General features: G+C 39.6%; 1 pseudogene; it reads left to right on the top strand.

Annotated features, from left to right (window-relative positions):
* Positions 1 to 15,667: 15,667 nt before the first annotated feature.
* On the top strand, positions 15,668 to 15,767 carry LOC113307242 (annotated as a pseudogene).
* The last annotated feature ends 5,563 nt before the right edge of the window (positions 15,768 to 21,330 follow it).

Genomic DNA, 21,330 nt, shown 5'->3' with positions numbered 1-21,330 from the left:
GCCGGAGTCATACAGATTAATTTCCCGAATCTAAGCACCCCATTTGCAGCGGTGCATCTGTGTGAGGTTCAACAGTTCGCTCGGTTGAGGAGTCTCGACAGCACGCTCGACTCTCCACTTTCCTAGAAAACCAGCAAACCGTTTTTTCCTATCTACAGATTGGCGACCACAGTGGGAGATTAATGTCTCGGTTGCAATCTCACCTTTTCGCAAAATGGTTGATCTTAGGTCAGGTTAAGTTACAAATCCTAACGCGAACATCGCTAGCACTAGCAACAACGGTGGTATTCCAGAAACCATTCCTTCTTACAACAATAGTGGTGATAATACTCCTCCTCACACCAACAACGAAAATCAGCCTCTCTTCGGCCGACGTCCTGAGGAAGTCAGGGAGAATCCACCTATCGTAGATGATCTCATGAAGGTGCAAGGGACTCTCGCCAAAAATCAGATTGACATAGCCACCACTCAGAAAGAACTGTGCAATTATCTCAAAACTCCCACTGACAAGATGTCAGGGAAAGCTTAGGAGAAAGTAAAATCCAAAGAAACATCTCCGGCCGCTGGTCTTGAAGTCAGTCTGATCCATGTAACAGATGATGATGAAGTCCACAAGGCTGCAGATAACCCGCCAACAAAGAAACCTGCAGGCTTCATCACTCGTGAAGACATAAAACGCTTCATGGAGGATCGAGGAAAAGACAAGACATCATATATCCACCGTCGTCAACCTCTATATCCTGCCGCTACTCAAATAATTCCTCCCCCAAATGTCCACACTATACAACGGAACAGGGTACGCTCGAGAACACGTGATTCATGGAGGCATCAGGAGAGCATGAACACATCGGAATGATCCCAATCTACAGAGCCTTGCTGGAGAATCTGCGATTCCAGATTTTCTCAAAACTCCATGGAGCAGCCAAGCGATCAACAATGCTTTACTAGAAAGAGCAAAGTTTGCAAGGTCGAGGAATCTCGAAGCATTCGACGCCTAGTCAACAATCAGTACAATCTCCAGCCTTCCACAAATGTTTTTGCAGAAAGGAGCAAACAGAAAGTCGAATCACAGCGCAAGCACGCTTCTCTAGCTCTTCCGAAATCACCAAAAAAGGGGTAGTCAAATCCGGGATGCACAAGCTCCAACTCAAATGCAGATCCAGCAGAACCTGATTTCCCTTTCTCCATCGAAGAGGTGATCAAACTACTGGATGTCTGGATCCAGGATGGTGCAATCAAGCCGCTATATGTCAGAAAAGAACCAACTGAAGAAGAAATGGAGAACCCTCGCTACTGCCGTTTCCATAGGTTCGCCAATCATCCCACCAGCGACTGCAGGATCTTGAAGCGCATATTCAAGGAAAAAGTCGGATCTGGGGAAATTAACTTGGGGACTGAAAGAGTACAAAGAGACCCTCTTCCATTCAGAACTTTCACAATCTCCGAACAACCAGTCAAAGAAGCAGTTCAGCCAGGCATGTATACGAATTGCTTTACCTGTCAAAGTCTCAAAAATGAGACATGTTCACGACTTTGAACCATATTCTAGAAGTTCCTCCAGAACCTCCCGCCACAGACAAGGAGATGCATGATTAGGGACTTCTTACCACAGTCCATCTTAGAGGAAACGAATTCAGAAGAATGTTGATCGATGCTGACACCGCCATCAACATCATTCCACTGAAATCCCTCAGAGTCACAGGCATCAGTCGAAAATAATCTACTCATGCACCCATCTCAATCAGAGACCATGAAGGAAGCTCAGAGATGCTTATGTCTACATCACTCTCAAGGTGAAAATATGTTCAACCTGAACATATAACAAGTTTCCCATAATCAGGAAAATCCAAGATATAACGTGATATCATGGACCCATGCTGAAAACATGACCACAAACAAAGCGTCTTTTGTTGCACATCTCTCCAACAAAAAAAGTTCTGATCCAGAAGATTTGGCGGACGTTCCATCATCAGAGCACTTGGAGGAAATTCGAACTCTGACGATGTTGAAACAATAACCTGCAAATATATAGAAATTTATCAAGAGGTTTCACATTCAGGCAAGTCTCATTCCTTCCATGTCTATGTCTTTCATTCCCTCACATGTTATTCTAGCATAGGGACTCAATTCAGCTAGCATCTCTGCTATTACAAGACGTTATGAGTGGGTAATCTCACTCCAGCAATATTTTACCAAGTGGTTGAACCTGACACCGCTTCGAATCGAGCATCTAACCGTGACATTCACCACTGAGATATGACGGAAGCATGGCAAATAACACTTTGGGAATTTCTCCATAGACTTGCAGGAATGTCCACGAGTGCCACAAAATCAGAAATCTCTGATGTCTGTACAAGTGTTGAATCCCTCGCAACGGAATGCTGAATCGACAGAAGATATACATAGCCGAGACGATCAAGCATAAGACATTCGACGCTTCATCGCTCAAGCACATAAGAATCCTTCTAATTGTACTCCCAATCAAAGAGTACATCTTCAATAATAACGCTTCTAGCTTCAGCACAATATCTCGACGTGACACACCGGTTCAACACCGACACGATCAAAGTATAACTGAATCACAATCGATAAGCCTTCATTATCCCATGATAAGACTTCTAAAGTAGATGCAACAGCGTTCGTCAATGGATGCTACAAACTCATTCAACTTTGCTAAGTGAATGAGGGATGCACTGGGGACTTGATTTTATTGGAAATATCAATTCAATATATTTCAAAAAATGTTATCCACATAACAAGTTATTGCAACCTAATGTGATTCCATGAAACGTCGTCAAACGGAACCTCTCTACATCAAAAGCCCCTGCACGACTGGGGAACTTCCTCTCTTCACCAATCATATCCAGAATGAAGACTGCTGCTGCTATCTACCGCGCAACAACATCGATTGCATGACAAAGCCACTTCACAGTAAAGTCATAACAGGAGGATTTGGGTGGAAATCCTAATACACCTTCATCTTAGGAATGCTCAACTCACCAATTAGTTCGTGCATGCTCACTGGACGGAAGAGCAAAGACTATCATCTTCGGTCTCTGTATCAACTCCAATCATAGTACCGGCATCAGCATATGGAGGAACTATATTCATGGTCTCAGCATCAACAAGAAGTTATGGAGAACTTCCAGTTGTAATCTCAACATCACTCTCGGGCGCAACATCCGGCTTCATCAACTATCCATTCTCTATGGATCATACTTCTTCAAGCCCTAATGATTCATATCAAGATGTGTAAACATGAAAACATGCTAACATGAAATTCTTCCCAAAGCTTTCCCGGCAGACGGGCACAAAACCAAAATTTTCTACAAGATGTTCTCATCGCCTCTACAAGTGAGATACGACATGCTCCAGGACATGGGTTTACAAAAACGTACCAATGGGTGAGTAATGGGACAATACTTCCTCAACAAAATATGTTCTTCTATGTTTCTCCTACAACATACCAAAAGGACGCATCAATCGGGCATACGAGCTGAAATATATGGCCTTTACCGTCAGGTCTACGACAGCTGAAAAATTTGTACGGGATTACAAATTACAAATGTGCACGCTTAGTTGGCTGACCTATGCAACTCCAAATTGAGTGAATCTTTTATCATGTGATAACTCAGTCTCTTAGCTTCAAAAGTTGGGGTCAAGCATCGAATTCCGACGTCGTATGAGGTTCCTACATCTTCCAGAGCATACAACATGAAAGCAGCAATTCTTAGACGGGATTCATAACCTCCACAGTCGATCGATGTCCACCAGGTCCTTCCGCTAAATCCTTCATCAAGGTACCTCTAACTTCGACCACCTAGGTCTTTACATCAATTTTTCTACCTGGGTCCTCTATCTAGGTCTCACCAGAAGAAGGGAAAACGAAAAGGAGAGACTTAAAAAAATACTAGGGACTGGCGGTCCACTGGTCAAGACGATCGATTTCACAATCCAAAACCAATCAAGAAATCAAAACCAAAATAAAACCTCGCATCTCTCAAAAGTCCAAGGTCAAGATATCATGGAAAGAAAACTAAAGAAAGTCAGCAAAATAAGATTTCTGCTTTTCTGCATCCTCCAAGACTTGCAAAGCAGCTTTCTCCGCCTCCAGCTTCTTGGTCATCTCAGCAGCTTCATCTATCTTCTTCAAAACGGCATCACTGGTGGTGAAAGGAGTGTCACCTTCCACTGCTTTCCTGATAGCATCAATCTTTTGACGAAGCCACTTCAGATTGAAGCCAAGTTCTTCAGCTTTCTTCAAGTTGTACTCCCAATCAAAGAGTACATCCCGGGTGACAGTAATTATAGCTGTGATACGGATATCATTTATAACACGCAAGATGACTTCTACTTGCCTCGTCAAGAAATAGCTATGCTCTGGATCCTTGGTAACGACGATGTGCCCATACATCTTCCACGGTTTCTTGTACATAGTAGCATATCCAATGGGAACGCTAAATCCACCAAGAAACCTGTGATATGGGAGTATCTCACCAAATGGAGGAGTAAAAGCAGTCCCTGTGTTGGGATACTCATGCACTATTATCCGGTTCTCAGTCGCTGGAACAACGTCAGCAATCATAGGAACAACTTCGGTTGGAGCAGCTTCTTCCATTCTCGATTCGGGTTCCACCATCTCACGCACAATTGGAGTTTCAGTCATCTCCACGTCATAAAAAACAAGTTTTACATGACCTTTAGGTACATGGATGGAGGTCTCATTATCAATGGATGCATGGTTGCTCAAGTCATCATTGTTGGATCCATTATTCCTAACTTCAGCATTTGGCACCTAATGTGAAGATTACATGGGATTAGAATGATTCAAGCGTGGAAACCCAACACAACCATAAAATCCAGCATGGTGAACTAACATCATCTAAGTTCTTTACTATGCATCTAAAACATGATCAAATAGTGTAGAAGCCATGAAACACGTTTTTCAGACAAGCTCATCTGAAGAGATTATACACTTCCCTATATTAAACTACTAACTAGGAGCAATTGGTAAGGAATTTAAGGTTGGGTCATATACCATTCTCTTCGTATGGATGTTTTCTACGACATATCAAAATTTCATAGCAATCGGATGAACGAGCTAACAGGTGTGGCCAAAACATCGGACAACATGCAACCTGGAAAAGTTCTGAAGGTCTCTTGGAAGTTCACTATTTCGCCTTTTTCAGGCCCTAAAATATCTCAAAATTCAAAAAGATTCTTCTCTAAAGCTTGGAAATTTCCTGGGCTTGAAGATACATATGCAGACCGCGAAAATACGACTTCGGACGAGGATTCTACAACGTTTCTAGTAAAATATGAAGTCTGAAATTTTCTGGTGACGTATTTCGGCAAAGTTATCCATAAATATACATGGATTCTCATTCATTCATTCACAAATCAACAATTTCATACTTCTATGAAGAAATTACAGGAGATATACTTACTAAGGGAGTCTCTAAATCATTTGAAGGCTCGGCAATACCGGGATCTCCATTGACAACACCGTTATCTCCATTCGGTTCGGGAATTCTCCATATTCCCATGTCCCAAAGAAGAGCACGCTTCATCAACATGCTGCTTATCTACACTAATTTCTTCTTGGATTCATCAATAATAATTATTATTATTTCATTCAAGGAGATGCGCACAAAAAAGATACTTATATCGACTTCTTCATCAGTGCTGGATTCCTGAATTTTTCCCAAGAACAAGTTGAAGACCATCAATCGATGGAGCAAAAGTCTGAAAAGAAATAACAAACCTTGGTCTCGTGATCCTAATTGCACGGTCAAATTCATGACACAAGGAGCGCTAAAAACTCACCAAAGAAACGGCTGGGGACTGCACGTCATTTGCTAACCTCTTGTAGTCTACATTGATCTGGGATTTCACTATACGATCATCCTACGGTAAAGCTAATAAAATAACCAGAAGTACAACTCGGTATGAAGGATCTCTCACCATCACTCAGAGGTCCTAGGAGTACCATTTCTTAAAGTTTCATCCGTAGAGATGCCATCCTGGAAACGTGGTCTTTGAAAGTGTCATCATGGGAGTCAGTCATTCTTGCAAGGTGGATGTGACAGATGCGTAACATTCAGCGCATCATTCATATAAAGCGCAGGATTCAACAAAACAATGAATCATGGAATAGAGATGCTCACATCAGCGTCTACAAAAATGGTAATCCCCAACTCTTACCTATTTTACGATTTCACTAGACTTTAGTGATGACACGAAACTTCGAAAACTTGCTCACTCCTTCAAACCTGCGAAGACGAGCAAAACTTATCATTCTAGAGTCAACACTGACTTTTCACAAAACTATGAATAGTTCACACAATCTTTCATGTGAACATTCGCTGATTTTCTACATGTGTGCATACACTATAAAATCACCAAACTCATACATAAATTATTTCATCACATATACAATTGTTTGCTTTCAGCAATTGCTCAAAAATCATAAATTGATTTTCATAAAATCGTGAACAACCCACGTAAATTTTACTGTGTGAACATCCACTGATTTTCCAAAATTGGACAAACTTCCATTCTATAATTGTGAAAACACAGACATTATTTCACCATGTATGATTCTCTACTTTCAACAAATGTTCAAAATCAAAACATTGATTTTACAGAAAATATTTTTAACGTGAAACTCACGTAAATTTGAAAATATATATTTTGTTCCCTTGTGCGAGCATCCGTCTTTGAAACAATAACATATTTTCAAAAATAAAATTTTTCATGAAATCTCATAGACAAAATTTTATGTCATTAGACTCAGGTCTATTTTGTTTGTTTCTTAAACTAACGAACGAACGTTTGTTCCTAAACCAAGGATTTCCTTTTTTTGGCCGAGCCCATAAACGCTAAACTGACCAAAACTAGACTTTCAACAGACCAAATCAGCGATGCTTCATCTCCGTGCTCATGGAATCACACTCTATCATACCATAAGGGTCCTCACCCAAACATTTGCTCGTACATGACACCATTGGAGCAAATCGAGGATTCTGACGATACCTTTGTAGACCGAGTTCAACCGCTGATCTCGTCTACTGAAAATCACCATTCAATGCTTACTGCGGAACATGACTGTTCCTCACTAAGCAGGGAACTTAATGTAGATGGTGGATTTTTAACAAAGGTAAAAAACCGTAAAATCATAAAGCATGTTTTTGACACGTCTTTCAGGCATGCAACGATTCATATTTTATGAATCCATGATGAATATGTTTTCAAAAATCCTCCACCAGCTGAGCGTTCGATCCCTGGCATTTCGTGGTGACCTCTATGCAGAATAAAGTATTTAGGAGGTTCTCCATAGATTGATAGCTTAACGCCTTCAGGACGTCGGTGATGCTCACTATTCCCTGACTGCAGGAGAGAGACCCACCTCCACATATAAGAATAGTTGGGCGGAGGACGCCTTCAGGACGTCGGTGACACTCACCGTTCCCTGATTATGTGGAGAGATTGTGCATAGATTCAGGCGGTTCTCCGTAGATTGAGAACACTAACGCCTTCAAGTCGTAAACAACATCGTGACTCCCTGACTATGCACCATTCAGAATAGATGTGACGCTTTAACTGGCTAATATCTTTTCTGCAATAGATTAATCCTGTCGTGACATTCACTACTGAATTCCCAGAATAATCTATTATTTCTCCTATTCCGTGGTCGAATCCACGGCCTGATCCCATGGAATGGCAATAAAAATTGCTCCTATTCCATGGTCGAATCCACGGCCTATCCCCATGGAATGGCAATAACAATTGCTCCTATTCCATGGTCGAATCCACGACCTGATCCCTTGGAATGGCAATAACAATTGCTTCGATTCTATGATCGAATCCACGGCTTGATCTCATAGAATGGAAATAAAACAACTGTGCTATCTCATTACTCCAATTTCATGATAGAATCCACTGATCTCATTAAATGGTAATAAAACAAAGCGATCATACATGATGTAATGAGTTGGATCTGGGGGATTGGCTTCACGCATTCTGAATCCGGCATGAATGGATTCTTGATTGGGCCGCCTATGGTGAGGTGATGTGATTTGTAGATAGTGGTAAAAGTGGTTCGATTCTCATACTTGTGAAGGATATTAATTAGGCTTAAATTCTAATATTAAAATAGAAAACTCACTAAAAATTATAGCAAACTCAATCAAAGTTGATATCAATATTAAAAGAACACTGAGGCTAAGATTCCACTATTTCCAAATTCAAAGTGATTTAATCCAATATTTATATTCGTGCAATTTTCTTGTTCAATTTGATTCTAAACTATTGCAACAAGTAGATTCTCAAAATAACAAGTGTAAATCCGAAGCATAGAACATCAAAAACATAGGTCCAAGCATGCTCTATCAAAAGAAATAACAATTGCTTAACAAGAATCATTCAAACAATTTTCTCTCAAGGCAAAACAATCATAAAAATAATTGCGATAAATAAATAAATAAGAATATACCACTTTTTGTTGGAAAAATAGATTCCTCTATCGCCTCAGCAATGGGGTTTAGCTCCTCATATCAAAAACAGGTTCAAAATAATAAATCATGGCTCAAAAGGTGGTTTTATTAAAGAGAATATATAAAACAGCATATCTGCAACGGTGTATAGATGTTACAGAAGTCACCGTTACAGTTGGTGTTGCAATACTGAAGATATACGTTGATAATCAACTGTTACAGGATCAGAAATTTAAGACCCTAGAATATGACTGTCCTGCACAGCTTAATGTTCTTCAGATGTTAAACAACGACATTGTTCTACGACTATTTCCCGTGCGTCAATGTTCTTCGCGTTCTTCCTCTTCAGCAGCAGCAGCAGCAGAAACAGAGTTTGGTAAAGCTCTGATTTCTTCTTCTCTGACTCTCCTTAGGTCCCCAAACTCTCGACACCCCTTCCATATGACACAAGCCATCTATTTATATCAAAAATACAAATTAATCTTTCCCAAATCTTCCAAAATCTCTTTCCTTCTCTTCACGGCAAAGTTGCGGCAATTTCTTGTTTTAGAATTTCTACGCGTTTCTGAGCTTTCCTTTTTATTCTAAACTCTTCCTTAGATAGACACAAATGTTTGGGAAGGTTTACAGCACTTTAATCTCTCTAAAATTCCCTAAAACAGGTCACACCCGTGACTTTCCATATATTTCTGCTGTGATAAAAATCCGTCGATTGAGCCCAGTCTAATCGATTTAAACACCCATATCAGATTCCTAGACCCATAAGGAGTCTATCCTATGAAAATCAGAGGTTTAATCGACCTCAAACTCCTCCAAATCACGATTGCCAAAACTGTCAAATATTTCCCGCCAATTTTCTGGATTTGAAACCGTGAAGAAGAAAAGGCGCCCCCTATCCAGAGTAGGGGTGCCTTTAGCAGCTGCCTTAAAGGATGTCCTGGGGTTGCCCCTTATCCAAGCCGGGGGTCCGAATAGCAAGTGTCCTCCGGGTGCTTTCCGTCAACTTTTCGAGTCAATTTTTTCCAAAAATGTTTATTAGCCAAAAATACCTACAAATAAATAAAACACCATAATAAGTACAAAAATAAGCCCTAACAATATATAGAATCGAGACAAATCGGACACAAAAACGTGTCTATCAAATACCCCCAAACCTATTATTTGCTAGTCCTCGAGCAAAAATAAAATAGAAATAAAATCCTAACTCACTGTCGCAGGCATCGTCGATTGCATTTAGCGTATGCAATAAGCCTTTAAACCCCTAGGTGTCCCTAGTGGCGGAGTGTTGTCTCCGGAGGGCTTACCAGAGGTATACCCACAAAAACTTTATACTCCAGACCCTAGATATCTACACAGAACCTTAGAAGGCACTAAAGAATCTCCTTGGTTGATATACTTATTGACTACAGGAGGAAGTACCCTGATGCGAAATTCCAATTATTGTAGACGAGTTTGCACTCAAGCATACTAAAATTCATATATAACTGACAGAGCTCTACTCAGATAGTTGCACTATGGACATCAATATCCGGATTCGAAACTAATCACATGGATAGATCAAGAAGATGGGTATAGAGAAAAACATAGATGGTTTTGATGTTTAATAGGTGAACGGTGTTTCTCATATCTGTCTGAAGGCCTCCGCCAAAATGAACCTATCCTAATGAACTGATATACCGGTCTGACTAATATCAACATACTGGCATATACAAGGGTACCAGTGGTCGATAATCCTAACTCTAGGTCAACACAACTAGCATATACAAGGGTTCCAATGGTCGACTTTATTGAATTTATTCCAGTTGGTCTGAAGGTCTGGTCTTTTTTTTTTTTTTTTTTTTTTTTTTTTTTTTATATCTCAATCACTCTAATTCACTCTAGTATTGGTAACAACTTGAATCGTGATCCCCACCTAATCACTTAGAGAAACATAGTTTAAAAACAAAACAAAATAAAAACATAAGTGAAAAGGACTCAACGAGATATGGTGAAACTATCATGTTATTTCTAACACCTGAGTTCTGTGCTTTTATGAATAGACTCTTTAGATGTTGCCATCTAGTCAGATTGGTTCCTCAACTCCTACAACCAAAATGCTTCCATACACTTAGATTGGTTAGTGTCATCCATAATAGGGATAAATTTCTAGGCTCTGGAGTTTATTTATTTCAACGAAAAGGTAACAAAAAGTTCTACCCCACCCCCAAACTTAAATCTAACATTGTCCTCAATGTTTCTAATCAAAGAACAGTACCAAAAATATAAGTAACATGAGGAAATAGTAAAGAGAGAAGTCGGAAAGATAGTACCTGGGTGAAGAGTAACCAAAAACCTACAAAAATATTATACAACATACAAAATCGCCTCGATGGCCAATCAAGGTAAATAGGGTCCTCCAGAGGGACCTCCTCAACATCACCTGTAGCAAAAGGCTCTAAAAATGGCTTCGATCGCTGACCGTTAACCTTCGAAGAACTACTACCATCTGGTGTCTCAATCTCAACAACGCCATGAGGAAAAACAGTACGGACCACAAAAGGACCGGTCCACCGAGAGCGCAACTTCCCGAGGAATAGATGCAAACGAGTCTCATACAGACGAACTTTTGACCTGGAGAAAATGACTTTCGTAAAATATTCCTATCATGCACAAGTTTCATTTTTTTCTTATACTCCTTAGCTCGTATGCATCTCTACGAATCTCGTCCAACTCATTGAGATGGAGCTTTCTTTGAGCTCCTGCCTTGTCAAGTGAAAAATTTATGTTCTTAATAGCCCAATGGGCTCGATGCTCTAACTCAACAGGCAGGTGACATGCCTTCCCAAACACTAAACGATAAGGTGACATTCTAATGGGTGTCTTAAACACAGTACGGTAAGCCCATAAGGAATCAGTAAGCCTCGACGACCAGTCTTTCCTATTTGGATTAACTGTTTTCTCTAGAACACGTTTAATTTCCCTATTGGAAACCTCTACCTGACCACTAGTCTGAGGGTGATATGGGGTTGCTACTTTATGGGTAATACCGTATTGTTTCATTAAAAGAGAAAACGGTCTATTACAAAAGTGTGAACCTCCATCACTAATTATAGCTCGCGGCGTACCAAAACGTGTAAGTATATTCTCTTTCAAAAACTGGACTACGACCCTGTGGTCATTCTTTTTACACGGAACCGCCTGAACCCACTTAAACACATAGTCTACAGCGACAAGCATGTAAAGATAACCAACCGAAATAGGAATGAACACATAAAATCAATTCCCCACACATCAAAGACCTTAATCACTAAAATAGGGTTCAAAGGCATCATATTTCTACGGGAAATGGTTCCTAACTTCTGGCAACGCTCACAAGAAACACAATGACTATGGGAATCTTTAAACAACGAAGGCCAGTAAAATCCAAACTGCAAAATCTTAGCAGCAGTCTTCTTAGCACTAAAATGACCCCCACATGCATGTTCATGACAAAAGGAGATAATACTAGACTGGTCACTCTCAGATACACATCTCCTAATAATCTGGTTCGGACAATACTTAAACTGATAAGGATCATCCCAAAAGAAATGCTTAACCTCGGCTAAAAACTTAGAACGATCTTGCTTACCCCAAAGTTGAGGGGTTCGACCAGTAACAAGATAATTCACTATATTTGCATACCAAGGTGATTGGGAAACAGAAAACAATTGTTCATCAGGAAAGCTATCCCTTATAGGAAGGGAATCACTAGGGGAACTAACAACTAGCCTAGACAAGTGGTCTGCTACTACATTTTCTGCACCCTTTTTGTCTCTAATGTCTGGGGAAAATTCCTGTAACAATAGGATCCATCTAATCAATCTAGGTTTGGTATCCTTCTTAGATAAAATGTATTTCAAAGCAGCATGATCTGTATAGATTATGATCTTAGAACCTAATAGGTAGGACCTAAACTTATCCAAGGCAAACACGATGGCTAAAAGTTCCTTCTCGGTAGTTGTGTAGTTCATTTGGGAATCATTCAGAGTTTTGCTAGCATAATAAATCACATGAAGTAATTTTTTTTCTCGTTGTCCTAAAACGGCGCCTATAGCATAATCTGAAGAATCACACATAATCTCAAAGGGTAGGTTCCAGTTAGGTGTCTGGACTATCGGGGAAGTAGTGAGTAAATTTTTAAGCTTCTCAAAAGCCTCTAAACAAGCATCATCAAAGACAAACTTAACATCTTTTGCAAGCAAATTGAAAAGAGGTCTAGAAATCAAGCTAAAATCCTTAATGAATCGACGGTAAAAACCTGCATGCCCTAGGAATGACCTAATATCTTTTACGGTTTTTGGGACCTGTAAAGTTTTAATAAGGTCAACTTTGGCTTTGTCTACCTCTATACCCTTTGAAGAGACGATGTGCCCTAACACAATGCCTGATTTAACCATGAAATGGCATTTTTCCCAATTAAGCACTAAATTTTTTTCCTTACACCTAGTCAACACTAATGTCAAATGATGCAAGCACTCATCGAAAGATGAACCAAATACTGAAAGTCATCCATAAAGACCTCTAAGAACCGTTCTACTATATCAGAAAATATGCTCATCATACAACGCTAAAAAGTCGCAGCGGCATTACATAGACCGAAAGGCATGCGTCTATACGTAAAGGTACCAAAGGGACATGTAAAAGTGGTTTTCTCTTGGTCTTCTGGGGCAATAACGATCTGATTATAACCGGAGTAGCCATCTAAGAAGCAATAGTGACTATGTCCAGCTAATCGCTCTAGCATTTGGTCGATAAAAGGAAGGGGAAAGTGATCCTTCCTTGTGACTTTGTTCAATTTCCTGTAGTCAATACACATACGCCATCCCGTGGTCCTTAGGGTTGGTATTAATTCATTATTATCATTCTGGACTACAGTGATACCTGATTTCTTGGGGACAACCTGAACATGGCTGTCCCACTTACTGTCCTAAATTGGGTAAATAATACCCGCATCTAACAACTTAAGCACCTCTTTTCGAACTACCTCTTTCATGTCAGGGTTCAGTCGCCGTTGCATCTCCCTAGAAGGTTTGGAGTCTTCCTCTAAATGAATCTGATGCATACACACAGTAGGACTTATACCCTTAATGTCTGCTATAGTCCACCCTAAAGCTTCCTTATTGTCTTGAAGTACATTTACTAGCCTACTTTCTTGATCACTATCCAAATCGGAATCTACAATCACAGGTAAAGTCTCAGATGGGCCTAAAAACACATACTTTAGAGTATCGGGTAGTGGTTTAAGGTCCAACTTTGGGGGCTCTTCTAAAGAAGGAATTAGGGTAGTCTCATAAACTGGTAACGGTTCGAACCTAGCTTTCCATATATCAGTGTCTAACACAGGGGTAGAATCTAATAGAGCATTCACCTGTTCAATAGTGCTATCGTCGTCAAAATCTAAACCAAAATGGGATAGACAACTTTCTAATGGGTCTTCAGACAAAATGTTTGGTAATGACTCCTGAACTAAGGCTTCTATCATGTTCACCTCTTCAACACATGTGTCATCTAGCTCATGAGGTTGCTTACTGACATTAAAAATGTTCAATTTCATAGTCATATTACCAAAAGATAAACTCATCACACCATTTCGACAATTAATGATCGCATTAGACGTAGCTAAAAATGGGCGACCTAAAACCACAGGTATCTGGTTCTCTGGGTCAGGGACAGGTTGGGTATCTAGGACCACGAAATCCACTGGATAAATAAACTTGTCGACCTCAATAAGAATATCCTCGATAACACCTCGAGGGATTTTAACAGACCTATCAGCTAACTGCAGTTTCATCCGAGTAGGTTTCATTTCACCAAGTCCTAGTTGTAAGTATACATGGAATGGCAGTAAGTTCACACTGGCTCCTAAGTCAAGTAAAGCTTTTTCTACCCGGAAGTTACCTATTGTGCAAGCAATGGTAGGAGAACCTGGGTCTTTGTACTTTGGAGTTGTGGTGTTCTGAATGATTGAACTTACGTGACTAGCTAAAAAGGCTTTCTTATGGATGCTAAGTTTTCGCTTTCGCATACACATATCCTTAAGGAACTTGGCATAAGCAGGAATTTGCCTAATTGCATCTAATAAGGGAAGGTTTATGGTAACTTGCTTAAAAACATCCACTATGTCATTAAAGTTCGATTCCTTCTTTGTTGGTACTAATAGTTGAGGAAATGGGGATCTAGGCCTAATATCAGACCTTTCAGGAACCGAATTCACATCATCAGAAACTTTATCAGTCTCTTCAACTACTGGTCCTGAGAGGTGAGATCCTGAGGGGTGAACTACAGTATGTTCACTATCGGGCATGGTTACCTTATTGTCTACAACTCTACCACTTCTAAGGGTTCTAACAGCATTCAATTGATTCGATGGTTTTGCACCTAATTCATGAACTCCTCTAGAGTTGGGTTGTGTTTAACTAGGAAACTTACCTTTTTCTCTCAAAGAATCACTTATCAGACCAACCTAGGTTTTTAACTCGGAAATATCCTGACTATTTTCTTGTCCTATCCTGTTACTAGCTTGTAGACTCTGTTCTATGGATAACTGAAATTTTGCAGTTTGCTGAGTTAACAAGGCGAGAGATTCCTCTAAACTTAGGATTTTCTTATCTGACTGATTCTGAAACTGAGCTAGTCCTGAAGGATTCTTAGTATAGCCAATACCTGGGGGAGCATTAGAATTACTAAACTGACCTTGACTTTGGCCCTTAGACCACGAAAGGTTCGGATGGTTTCTCCAACCAGGATTATAGGTTTCTGAATATGGGTCAATCTTTTGATGGTTATCAAATCTAGTGTTATTATAAAGAGCATTGGCCTGCTCTTCAATATTCTGGCCTTCCCAAAAAGGCTCCACTCTACCACTAGTCTGGCCCACTTCTAAGGCTTCTAACCTTTTTGCTATAGCAGCAATTTTGGCATCTGATTCATAGCCTCCTTCTACCCTATTAACGTTTCCTTTACTTAAAAGAATTGTTTTCTGGGGTGCCCTACTATTTTCCCATTGCTGGGTTTTTTCGGCGATTTCATTAAAAAATTCCATCGCCGCATCAACAGTTTGGTTTTCAAATCCACCAGTGCATAGAGACTCAACCATGGTCGTTGTGGAGTAATCTAAACCCTCATAAAGGATCTGAACTATCCTAACCTTTTCTAAACCATGATGAGGACACTGGGATAATAAATCATTGAACCTTTCCAAATAACTATATAAAGATTCTCCCTCTTGTTGTGAAAATGTGCATATTTGCGTCCTAATAGACGATGTTTTGTGCCTAGGGAAAGACTTATTGAAAAAGGCAGATGTAAGTTGTTCATATGTCTCAATTGACTCGGAGTCCAAACTACACAGCCACGACTTGGCCTTATCTTTCAGGGAAAATGGGAATAACCTAAGTTTCAAAGCATCATCATCTAAGCCTCTAATTCTTAGAGTACTACAAATTTCCTCAAAAATCCCTAACATGGTAATAAGGGTTTTCATTTTTTTTCCCTAAAAAGATTAGGAGCATCTGTAAGGTCCCAGGTTTCAGTTCATAGGGTGCCCCCGTTTCAGATAACTTAATACACGAAGGACGAGTAGTCCTAGTTGGATTCAACAAAGCTTTCAAAGTTTCCATTTCTGGCACTATCAGAGCAACAGGGATTCTCTCCTCAGTCAAAGGACGTTCAAAAACAGACTCTTTAAAAGTCGGACTTTCTAGATTAAGGTAATCGAGACGCTTCGAACTACTAGGTTTCTCTTTAACAAATCTACCTAGTGCGTCTCTTTTACATTCAGGCATACAATAGAATTTTCTAAATTGGAAGGGTAAGCAAACACAGATCAAGGCCGACTCAACCAAATCAAATCCTATTGATTTCTAACAAACAAAAATCATGATGGCTCCACTTAGATTGTTTCTAGACCAGCTTCTAATCCTTCGAACGGGAATTCGTTACAATTTAAGCAAACCCCTCTGGAATCAATACGAGTTAACGTAAGTTGAATAGAGGTGAGGGAAGATCGGTGGAGCTTTGATACCCAAGGCCTCACCGGTATTACAAGGCGGCGCATTCACGCATTCAACTTACAGAAACCGTCAAGAACTTCGAAGTATGCTTAAAAGAGTAACCGATATTTTTCGAATGACTTTCCTGTTAAGATCGTTACCCTATCGGTCTTATTCTAGTCAAAATTTTAGGCTTAGGTTCGCGTAGGTTACGTGTTCCTAAAGCGGGCAATAAGAGAATGGTGATGAAATCCGAACCCTTATCTTGTATTTCCAGTCCTTGCCCTTTACTAGAAAAATAAATGTCCGTGTTCAGTCCTCAACATATATGCATACGAAGGAGTCCAGTAACTCGCTGACAGGGGATTCACGAGTGTTTAGAATCTTACTTCTCGTTCCAGACGGGGGATGAATCGGTTGTAGTCGACTCGGGCCACTAACTCCAATGTCTAGTGTACGAACCCAAGGTGCAGAGACAATATCGTAATTGTCCTCCTTCCGTAGGGTAATAAAAAAATAATGTCCCAAAGTCCAAAAGTCCAAAAAAAATAAAGAAAAATTACAAAAATAATAAACTCAAATACAATTTTTTTTTTAAAAGAAAATAAACAAACCCTAAACTAAAATTGTCTAAAATAAAATTGTCTTCTTTTCTGTTCTTTTTGTTTTAATCTTTAGCTCCAAGTCTTTATGAAATCACCAAACTCTTTGGATCAATTTTCTTTATGATCCAGAACCTGTTGACACAAGATAAATACCCAAAAACATAAAAAAGAACAAAAATAAAAATAAAATTAAATAAAATTAAATAAAAATTAAATAAATCTAAAACCGTAAAAACAAGTCCGGTCGGTGGCGCCAAAAATTGATGTGATTTGTAGATAGTGGTAAAAGTGGTTCGATTCTCAGACTTGTGAAGGATATTAATTAGACTTAAATTCTAATATTAAAATAGGAAACTCACTAAAAATTATAGCAAACTCAATCAAAGTTGATATCAATATTAAAAAAACACTGAGACTAAGATTCCACTATTTTCCAAATTCAAAGTGATTTAATCCAATATTTATATTGATGCAATTTTCTTGTTCTATTTGATTCTAAACTATTGCAACAAGTAGATTCTCAAAATAACAAGTGTAAATCCGAAGCATAGAACATCAAAAACCTAGGTCCAAGCATGCTCTATTAAAAGAAATGACAATTGATTAACAAGAATCATTCAAACAATTTTCACTCAAGGCAAAACAATCATAAAAATAATTGCGATAAGTAAATAAATAAGAATATACCACTTTTTGTTGGAAAAATAGCTTCCTCTATCGCCTCAGCAATGGGGTTTAGCTCCTCATATCAAAAACAGGTTCAAAATCATAAATCATGGCTCAAAAAGTGGTTTTATTGAAGAGAATATATAAAACAGCAGATCTGTAACGGTGTATAGATGTTACAGAAGTCACCGTTACAGTTGGTGTTGCAATACTGAAGATATACGTTGCTAATCAACTGTTACAGGATCAAAAATTTAAGACCCTAGAATACGACTGTCCTGCACAGCTTAATGTTCTTCAGCTGTTAAACAACGACATTGTTCTGCAACTGTTTCCCGTGCGTCAATGTTCTTCACGTTCTTTCTCTTCAGCAGCAGCAACAGAAACAGAGTTTGGTAAAGCTCTGATTTCTTCTTCTATGGCTCTCCTTAGGTCCCAAAACTCTCGACACCCCTTCTATATGACCCAAGCCATCTATTTATAACAAAAATACCGATTAAATCTCTTCAAAATATTCCAAAATCTCTTTCCTTCTCTTCACGGCAAAGTTGCGGCAATTTCTTGTTTTAGAATTTCTACGCGTTTCCGAGCTTTCCTTTTTATTATAAACTCTTCCTTATATAGATACAAATCTTTGGGAAGGTTTAAAGCACTTTAATCTTTCTAAAATTCCCTAAAACAGGTCATACACGTGACTTTCCATATATTTATGTTGTGATAAAAATCCGTCGATTGAGCCCAGTCTAATCGATTTAAACACCCATATCAGATTCCTAGACCCATAAGGAGTCTATCCTATGAAAATCAGAGGTTTAATCGACCTCAAACTCCTCCAAATCACGATTGCCAAAACTGCCAAATATTTCCCGCCAATTTTCTGGATTTGAAACCGTGAAGAAGAAAGGGCGCCCCCTATCCATAGTAGGGGTTCCTTTAGCAGCTTCCTTAAGGGGAGTCCCGGGGTTTCCTCTTATCCAAGCCGGGGGTCCAAATAGCAAGTGTCCTCCGGGTGCTTTCCGTCAACTTTTCGAGCCAATTTTTTCCAAAAATGTTTATTAGCCAAAAATACCTACAAATAAATAAAACACCATAATAAGTACAAAAATGAGCCCTAACAATATATAGAATCGAGACAAATCGGACACAAAAATGTGTCTATCATGAGGAGACCAAATATCCTAACCTTCAATACCGCCACTTCTTCTTCACCTACCTCTTTGATTGGCGAAAGATGGATTCCTGGGCATTCTTCGTCTTATCACACCACTCTCTTGTGTGGTTGGCCGCAGAGTTTGCAGACTTCCCATCCATCGGTATGTGGGTGATTACATAGTAATTGCTGACAAGGATGTGGGGGCTGTCTATCCAATTTTGAGATCATCTCTACGTCACTGTGGCGTTTCATAAATCCTTGATTTCAGACACAGGGGCTCTCGGGTTCAAGGGTCTGGGTCCTTGAACATGGTGATATCTTCATTTCGAATCCACGATCCCATAGGATGGTAATGCTTGTTTTATTATTCTGAATTCGTAGACGAATCCACAGCTGATCCTGCGAATTAATATTGAACAACTATTCATTTGTATTACTCAGTTTCATGAATTATTCTCCACTGAATTCATAGATTAGTAATAAATACTCAACAACCGGGCATCTGGACCATCACTGAGTAAGCCCCACAAAAATGGTGCGAGTGTACTCGACAATGATGCACGACTGAGCACCCGGATGCAGGAACGAGTGTCCAAAAATATGAAATAATGAGGAATCCTTCGCAAAATAGGAGAAAATAATAAATATTAATAAAATAATAAGAGGCGCCCAAGGCCGGGCCCACCAGCCGGCCGGCCGTGCCCTAGCCATGGTCGGTCCATGCCTCTCCCATTATTTTTTGTTATTTCGTGAACTCACGAAAGCTCCTTGGTTTTAGCCACTTTCCTTGTTTTTGCAAAACCCGTGAATTCTCTATAACTTCGTGGATTCACGAAATAATATTATAAAATAAGGAGAGGTGTGCGGGACCGGGAAACCTAACCGGCCGGCCATGTCTAAGCCGTGGCCGCCCCCACACCTCACAATCCTTAGCTTTATATAATTATTATTCCCTAATCTCACGAAACTCCTCCGTTTCAACAAAAACTCGTGGATTCTCCATAACTTCAAAGATTCTCCATAACTTCAAGGATTCATGAAAAATAATAAAATAGGGAAAGGTGTGCGGGACCGGGCAACCTAGCCGACCACCATGCCCTAGCCATGGTCGGTCCCACACCTTGAAATCCCTAATCTTGCATAATTATTATTTTCCTCAATTCATGAAACTCCTGGGTTTGAGCAAAATTCATGATTTCTCCATATTTTCTGAAATATTGCTCAAATCACGAAAAACCAAAAGCCAACATAGTCACACGACTGGCTAGCCTCTCACGGCAATTTTAAATATTAAAACACTTTTATTTTAATATTTTCAAAATATTGATGAATTGAGCATACATGCTCACTCCAACAAAAATCGAGAATTCTCAGTCAAGATGAAACTCTTCTGAAAATTCACGATATTGCTCGAACGCGCATCAGAAAATACTGAAACCCTCAGTATGGAAACAAGTACACCACAGCAAGACGTGCACGCCTTCATGACTGACCAGGGTCATTCCTAGGGATTGCACAAGGCCGGTACCACACGTTTTCATAATTCTGACCTAATTTGCTCAATTGCTCATACTGGGCTCGAACTCTCTCCAACCAACTGAGGGATTCTCCAAATGACCAACAACTAGTCCCGTGACCACCAAGAGCCGGTCCCATGCTCTCTTGGTCGGTCCTCATCTCTCATACCTAGGTTTTATCACCTAATGCTGAATCCAGCAATATTTCAATAAATGATGAAACCTGCATTTAATCATCGTTCTTTCACCAACTCTCAAACTGAGAACCCTGGTGCGTGCTCACTCGAGAAATGGGCACCCATGGACGCTCATCATCCCATGTGGTCGGTCCCTCCTCCCTCATGACCAATTTTCATCAATTCACCAATTGATGAAGAATTGATAAAAATTAGGGTTTCGAACAAACGCTCCACGAATCACCATTCTGAGCAAGTTCAAACACAAAATATTGTTGATTCAGCAATCAACATCCAAATTAATAATATTCGGTAATTCACCAATATTTTTGATTAATATTTTATTGGGTCGCGGCATCAGTAAATAATTCGTTTAATTGAGCAATACTTGCTCAGTTTCTCGAATATTGATCCAACCATCAATGTTCAGTAATTCATCAGTAGTTTGTCGAATTGAGCAACACTTGCTCAATTGCACGTCAAATTATCAATATTCAGTATTTTGTTGAATTGAGCAACACTTGCTCAGTTGCACGCCAAAATTATCAAATTCGTCGAATTGAGCAATACTTGCTCAATTGCTCGACAAACTCTCAATATTCAGCAATTCATCGAGTTGAGCAATACTTGCTCAGTCGCTCTAGTAAGTAATTCATTGACATCTCAGAGAACTACATGTTCAATCCATGAATCACTGAGCATTCACCAC

Source organism: Papaver somniferum, chromosome 8 (genome assembly GCF_003573695.1).
Source record: "Papaver somniferum cultivar HN1 chromosome 8, ASM357369v1, whole genome shotgun sequence".
NCBI classification, from domain to species: Eukaryota; Viridiplantae; Streptophyta; class Magnoliopsida; order Ranunculales; family Papaveraceae; genus Papaver; species Papaver somniferum.
Note: the sequence above shows the minus strand (reverse complement) of the source record. Positions and strands in the feature narration are given on the sequence as shown.